Genomic DNA, 8418 nt, shown 5'->3' on the forward strand with positions numbered 1-8418 from the left:
AGCTAGAGAGCCGTGGGTGACGCATGACACCCAGACAGACCATGGATGAAGCTGGGAGTAGACCTCTTCACTCTAGCAGGAACTGATTATCTTATCACTGTAGACTACTATTCTGATTACTGGAAGTTAGACCAGCTGACTTCAATGATGACATGAGGTAATAGAAAGCCTGAAACCACACTTCAGTCATTACGGCATTCCAGACAATGTGCTGAGTGACAATGGGTCTCAGTTCACAAGTGAAGAATTTAGCCACTTCACAAAGGTTTGGGAAATTGAACACTGTACATCCTCCACACCATCCCCAGTCGAGCGGAAAGGCTGAGGTGGCAGTGAAATCACCAAAGGAATCATCAAGAAATCGAGTAAATCTAACACAGATGTATACAAGGCAATCCTCTAGCAGAGAAACACACTGACTGAAGGCATGGAAAGTAATCCAGTCCAAAGACTAATGTCACACCGCACACTAACCACTCTTCCAATAGCAAAAAGTTACTGAAGTCAGAAGTAGTAATAGGCGTGAGTGAAAAACAAAGTGCAACAGCTGAAAGCCAAATTTCATTTTGACAAGACTGCAAAACCATTGCCAGAGTTGAACATTAGCGAGGCAGTCAGGGTACAAACTTTCATTGCTTTCAAGAGGAATCAGCCCACATGGAAACTTGGGACATGTGTAGAGCGTACATAGAAGCGAATGACCAAATATACCGGCGCAGTCACAGGCACATACAAACAACCAGAGAAGCTGTTCCTTCACTGCAAGCGGTCAATCAGGAAGATGGGATCTCACCAGCTGCACAGAGTACAGAATGACCATCACTCCCAAAGGTCCACTGGTACCCAACAACGGAAATGGAACAACAACAACAGTTACCACGGCAACACAGTTAACGTGGTACAGCACTGCCTGGAGTAGGAACATCACCAAGACAAACAGTCAATGACAATGCGCATGCATACTGATAAGAGATCTGTACTATTTAATGACTATGTATGCAATGCATGTGCAGAGACTGACGAGAATACTGACCAGTTTGTTAATGCATGAGAACAGTTGTGGTATAGTGGGTAACTTGGGTAACTCACAGTTACACATGAAAGCGCATGCAAAATTGTCTTTGGTTCATTGTGAAAAGGGGCATGATTGGGCTTTGAAGCCCAATCATTATTACTAAATGTCCTTTCTGGCTTGCCATAGTCATGTGACCTCTGTCATGATGCACAGGAATTGGGGGAGCCATGTTACATTCAGTTCAAAAAGATGTTGTACTAGAAGAACTGTACTTCTTTGAGCTTATAACAGAAAGGGCTCCCACATTTTCAGATGCAGCACTGGAGGCCTTAGTTCAGGAGGTAGAAAGGAGGAGGGAGCTCATCTTTCCACAGGGGAACATGAGGCTCTCCAGACTGACACTGTGAAGGCAATGAGAGCAGATAGTCACAGAAACCATTACTGGGCACCTGGCCCCGGATACAATTCCTGAGGAAGTTTAATGACCTCACACAAGTAATCAAGGTTAGTGAATTTCTTTTATTTCTTCACGGGATGTAGGTGTCGCTGGCTGGGCCAGCATTTATTGCCCATCCCTAATTGCCCTTGAGAAGGTGGGGTGAGCTGTCTTCTTGAACTGCTGCAGTCCACATGGTGTAGGTACACCCACAGTGCTGTTAGGGAGGGAGTTCCAGGATTTTGACCCAGCGACAGTGAAGGAACGGCGATATATTTCCAAGTCAGCTACCTTAAAATAGCTTCCCTCCTGCTGCCCAGAAAAATAGGTTCTGATTAGAAGTCTTGCGGAGACAGCAGAGTAGCTACCAGGAAATCACAAGGAATATTGTAACAGCTTAGCCACCCAGATCCCACTGACTGTACACTGTTAAAAATCACCCTAATGTCTACATGTTGGAAGTACCTTCAGCACAGTTTTCATCACTACTGATTATTACAAATAGCACAGTTTCACCTGATAATAGATAAAGCTTTTAAAATTGAGCAATTTTTCACAGGAGGAACATCAATCAAACTGAACTGCAAATAATCTTGTAGTTGTATAAACATCCTGAAACTTCAGGCAAGAAACTCGAAGAAGAATGACCCTTAATCAAACAATCTAACCTCATTTCTATACACTGCAAGTATGTTTTTCTTTAAACATCCAATTTCAAACAATAGTTTTCCATTTTTTGCAATATCAAACCTGAGCAGAGAGCCATTTTGTAGAAATCCCATGAACAAAATTACTCTTCAGTCAGGGTAAATTTGTTGACAATTTTTTTAATGAATACCACAGTTATAAAACACTGAACAAAATGCAATGTGAAAAAAGAACCATCTGCTATGGGATTTCCTGTCACCTTGTTTTATGACTCAATACCTTTCAGACCAATTTAATCATCACGGTCCACAGAAGCGACCTTTCTCAGTGAATCTTTCTTGACAATTTTATATCTCTTCTATTCTTTTTTGAAGTGCACAGCGTTGCAGACTCTGCACATTCATACAGTCCACCACACTGACTATCAGTTCAACTCGAGGATCTTTGGCCTCATTTCGGTTGCTATATTAAAGTATGAGATTCTCAGGGAACAATGATGCTGCGGATTGGGACCAGCTTTAATCAATAACCTTCGCTTGTTGAGTACATGTAGCAATAAATAACATTTGCTTCATCAAACTCTGGTGGTCTATTATATAAAGGCCATTATGAACAAATAGAGGCTGGAATGTTTAAACAATGAAAAACGGGGCTGTGTGAGGAACAGGAATGCTCCATGTTATAGCACTGTACATACAGGTATGTATGAGGAACAGGTATGTTACATATTCCTGCACTGTATATACAGGTATGTATGAGGAACAGGTATGTTACATATTCCTGCACTGTATATACAGGTATGTATGAGGAACAGGTATGTTACATATTCCTGCACTGTATATACAGGTATGTATGAGGAACGGGTATGCTCCATGTTATAGCACTGTACATACAGGTATGTATGAGGAACAGGTATGTTACATATTCCTGCACTGTATATACAGGTATGTATGAGGAACAGGTATGTTACATATTCCTGCACTGTATATACAGGTATGTATGAGGAACGGGTATGCTCCATGTTATAGCACTGTACATACAGGTATGTATGAGGAACAGGTAGGTTCCATGTTATAAAACTGTACATACAGGTATGTATGAGGGACAGGTATGCTCCATGTTACTGCACTGTACATACAAGTATGTATGAGGGACAGGTTTGCTCTATGTTACTGCACTGTACATACAGATATGTATGAGGGACAGGTATGCTCCATGTTACTGCACTGTACATACAGGTATGTATGAGGGACAGGTGTGCTCCATGTTACTGCACTGTACATACAGGTATGTATGAGGGACAGGTATGCTCCATGTTACTGCACTGTACATACAGGTATGTATGAGGGACAGGTATGCTCTATGTTACTGCACTGTACATACAGGTATGTATGAGGAACAGGTATGTTACATATTCCTGCACTGTACATACAGGTATGTATGAGGGACAGGTATACTCCATGATCCTGCACTGTACATACAGGTATGTATGAGGGACAGGTGTGCTCCGTGTTACTGCACTGTACATACAGGTATGTATGAGGGACAGGTATGCTCTGTGTTACTGCACTGTACATACAAAAACCTAATTGTGATCTAATGAAAATTCTACCAAAAAATTGTCAATTCTTTTGACTCCACAAAGCCATGGAAATGTAAGACTAAGAATAGCCATTCCACTTGCTTTACCAAGGCACTTCTTGAGACCCAGTATTACTTTTTTCAATAATATTTTCTCATCAGAAACTCATCTCCCTCTTCCCTTTGGGTGGAATTGATTTTAATTTTGAATGCCTATGTGGAAACTCTCGTTCTCTCTCCACAGGTGCTGCCTGACCTGCTGAGTATTTCCAACAACTTCTCTTTTTAATAGGGAAATGCAACCTTCCTGTCTTGACCAGTTTCTTAAGCTTTCAGAGTTTAAGAGGCTGGTTGTACCACAGCTCATATTGATGCAATTTGCACAGTCTAACTAGAGACTGGAGTTGATCAAGCTGTGTAATACCAGCTTGAAGAAATTATGCTTCCTCGGCTTCACATTGATATTGCAACTGATGCAAAGTAAAACATTCTCAAGTGATTCTTTGGCTGGTCCAGGAATTATTGATTTTTAAATTGCTTAGTGTTGATAAAACTTATTGCAAAAAGCTGGACAAATGAACAGGAGTAGGCTATTCAACTGCTAACACCTGCTCCAGGAACATTGACAAGCAAATAGCCCTGAATATTAACTTGTAGCAGGTATTTGACTTGAAAGTGCAATGGAACACAGACCCACCGTAAATTAAGCTGCAGGTTTCCCAACGTTTCATGAATTATATTGCAGGAAAGAAGAATGAAGTCCACAAAATCACAGATGCAACAGCAACATAGAGTTTCGAATGGGGCTGAACAAAGACTAATGCTGCATGTTGCCCAGAAACCTGGCCACAAAGATGCTCAGTTTGTGTTGGCTATTGTGCAGGAGCGTGGAATTAGCAGAGGAAACCACTGATGGTGGAAAACTAAACGGGAGCCTGAAGCAGTCAGAATATCTGGGCAAATATCACCAGACTCTACAATAAAAACGTAATGCTGGAAATACTCAACAGGTCAGGCAGCATCTGTGGAAAGAGAAACAGAGTTAATGATTCAGGTTATTGACCTTTCATCAAAAATAAGGAGTCTCCCATTTAAAAGGGGGATGAGGAGGAATTTCTTCTCTAAGGAATTCATTAGTCTTTGGAATTCCCCACAAAGAGCAGCAGAAAGGAATTAAGGGTTATGGGGACAGGTAAGCTTAAGGCCACAATCAGATCAGCCATGATCTCATTGAATGGTGGAGCAGGCTCGATGGGCTGAATAGTCTCTACTCTTACTTCTATTTCTTAAGACCTTAGAGAATTCCAAAGATTCGTGACCGTCTGAAAGGAGAAACTCTTCCTCATCTCTGTCTTAAAAAGGTGACCGACCCCCTTACTCAATATCAGGTGGCTGAGTAACCTCCTAATGGGAAGATAGATTCCGGCTGGTAGGAAGATGTCTGCTCCACCAGACCCCTTAGAAATAAAGAGGAACTCACCTTGGAGCTGGATCATCTTCAGCAAACTGCAACCTGATGCTGGGCAGAGAACACACACGATCACTGACTCACTAAGTCAGAGGTATTAGCATTTTACTCGGGGTGGGGTGGGGTGGGGTGGTGGTGGTGGGGTTGGGGAGACCCCTGGCCAGCTAATGGTAAACGCAGAGAAACGTTGCCATGGTTGCAATGACAGTGGCAACCACGTAGCAACTAATTGCCCATCATCTTTGCGTTGCTACTGCTGGGTTTCTGTTGGACGGGAGACTTGAAAATTCACCCCATTGTCATGGCTCACTGAACAATGATCAGAACAAATTTCCTACAGGATTTTTTGTATGCTGGCTGCCTCTTTGATTAGGCCTTGTCACTCTGCTTTTGCTTCTGACATAAATGTATTTCGCTCCTTCGTTTTATCTTTGGATCCACGCTTGATTTGTGGTTTCCATGAGAACAATCAAACTCTTGAAAGGTTTTTGGCTGTTATCATAAAATATTGGCCTCCAGGGACAGACTGGTGGGAACAGGCGCAGAGAGGAATGGAAGGGAATTATAATTCGGGGAAGTGGTCAGCAGCAAGATGGCTGGGGGAGGGATTAATGAGCTGAAAGCATCATATGTAAGAAACTATAACCAAGAAGGTAGATAAGAAGAAAGAACAAAAGGCACAAAGGGAATGTGCCTTCACCATGTATAAAAATAACACAACAAATGCTTCCTGACGACTGATGTGAAGATGTAATGAACAGCGAGCTTATACTCTTACTACCTTTCTGTCGACTGTTAAGAAATAAATATGTCTATAAATAAATGTAGAAGTTTACATTTGTCACATTACTTGTCTCATTAGGTATTTAATAAGATAATTTATGTTAGTATAAATTCAATTATAGCTAAGTAGGATCCCCCCTTCTGATTTTGCAGGTGGCTCATTTACTATGCAAGCATTGCAGGTGAATGGGACCCCTGATTGTAAAGCAGCATCTGACATAAAAGAGTCAGCGATGGAGGTGGCAAGGTTGAATGAACCTATTCATTCTGTAGTTAACTTTGCCGTTAGGCTGCTTTCATAACCTGTTATCTAAAAAGAGCAGCATTGTGGACAGAGATCCCATTGTACTGAATCTTTCATTCCCTCAGAGCTGACCCAGATACCAGCAGAGCAGTCATGAAATGAAGGGAAGAATGTTTTGAATAAAAAAAGTGTTCTAAATTGTAATAAACGATTTGGAGAAAGCTAGTAGGTTGTAACTGAGGTAAATCACTTGAGTGAAAAATTCAACTTCTAACCTTATCCTTCCTTTGACCAGTCTGTCCTACATGTTCATGAGATATCCTTAGTGACAACTGCTCTCTAATTAATTAGTACAATATATGTACAGAGTGGGATACATCAGTGTAAAATATTTCAGAAACAAATTTACATACAAACATACAAGCAAGGAGCAGGAGTAGGCCATTCTGCCCCTTCAGCTTCCTCCACCATTTAATAAGATCATGGCTGGTCTGATAATAACCTCAAATCTGCATCCTGCCTACCCCCCCATAACCTGTCACCCCTCCTTGCTTACCAAGAATCTATCCACCTCTACCTTAAAAATATTCAAAGACTCTGCTCCCACCACCTTTTCAGGAAGAGAGTTCCAAAGACTCACGACCATCTAAGTGAAAAAATTTCACCTCATCTCTGTCTTAAATGGGTGGTCCCTTATTTTTAAACAGTGACTCCCTAGTTCTAGATTCTCCCACAGGAGGAAACATCCTCTCCACATCCACCCTGTCAAGGTCCCTCAGGATCTTTGATCTTAGATCGCTAATTTTCCACTTGCTGGTTTGTTTGCATTGATAAGTTTCAGATTTATGGGATCATGTCATGGACACGAGTTTCCTGGGAATCTGATCCAATTGAAAATTCTGGTAATTTCACACTCCTAACACTGATTTGCACAAGTGCACTTAGTGTAAATAGCAGCAGTGTCATTGGCCAATCATCCTCTGTCCTTTCAGGAAGTATTTTCTGTTACCAAAATGGGCCTGGAATTCAGCTCTCCTCCATTCCTCAGATTTTGGAGCCAAAGAAATGAATAATTGAAGGGAGATTTGTTTGCATAAGAGTTTTCACTGTTTACAGCCTCAAGTGTAACTTTCTGGGATTTCTTTTAAATTCTTTCATGGGTTGTAGGCATCGCTGGCAAGGCCAGCATTTGTTGCCCATCCCTAGCTGCCCTTGAACTGAGTGGCTTGCTAGACCACTTCAGTGGGCAGTTAAGGGTGGGTTATGGAGTCACATGTAGGCCAAACTGGGTAAGGATGACAGATTTCCTGCCCTAAAGGGCATTAGAAAACCAGATGGGATTTTACAGTAATCAATGACAGTTTCATGGCCACTATTACCAAGACTAGCTTTATATTCCTGATTTATTAATTGAATTTAAGTTCCACCAGCTGCCCTGGGGGATCCAATGTCCCCAGAGCATTAGCCCGGGCCTCTGAATTATTAGTCTAGTGACATTAGAACTGCACCACTGCCTCCCTGTAAACAGAATACCTTCGCAGGTTAAGGTTTATCAAAGAGGCAGTAAAGTGCCATCTGCTGCAAACTAACCTGTAAACAACCTCAATCTCATGGAGACCAAGTCAAATGTTATCCTCTTTCTAATGTCCTTTCAGGATTTATGGGCAGAAAGTGAATAATAGATATAATTATACTCATGAGAGGTTATCATAGAACAGACTAACCTGGGGCTTGAAATGACACCTCATAACTTGGGCAGATTGGGAGTCTCTTGCATTACAAGGTCTCCGAGTTTATCACGGTGTCCGCTGCAGGCTTATGGAGGAGCGACAGAGTTTTTTCATTGTGATGGTTTAACATTTATTCCTCAACCAACACCATCAACAGCAAATAGCTGGTCTTTTACAACAATGTTATTTGTATTGCTGAGAAAAGAAACATGTCAAAGCTTTTTGTCTTGCACTCATTGGGTCACTTTGCAAGAAAACCAAGTGAAAAGCTTTGATTTGTCTCCTTTTTCAGCGATTCTCAAGTTCTGTGCGACCAAAGGACTGAATGTTATTAGTTGGAGTTTGCTGTGTGTCTATCTGCTGGCGCATTTACTTACAAAGCAACATCAAGAAAACTTCAAAAGTAATTAATTTGCTATGAAGCACTTTTTAAGATGAAATGCATTATATAAAAATTAAATTGTTTCTTTGGGTGAAATTTTCCATTCTGGAGACTAGGGGTGGTGGTGGGTG

The sequence above is a fragment of the Cetorhinus maximus genome, chromosome 15 (genome assembly GCF_964194155.1).
Source record: "Cetorhinus maximus chromosome 15, sCetMax3.hap1.1, whole genome shotgun sequence".
Lineage (NCBI taxonomy): Eukaryota > Metazoa > Chordata > Chondrichthyes > Lamniformes > Cetorhinidae > Cetorhinus > Cetorhinus maximus.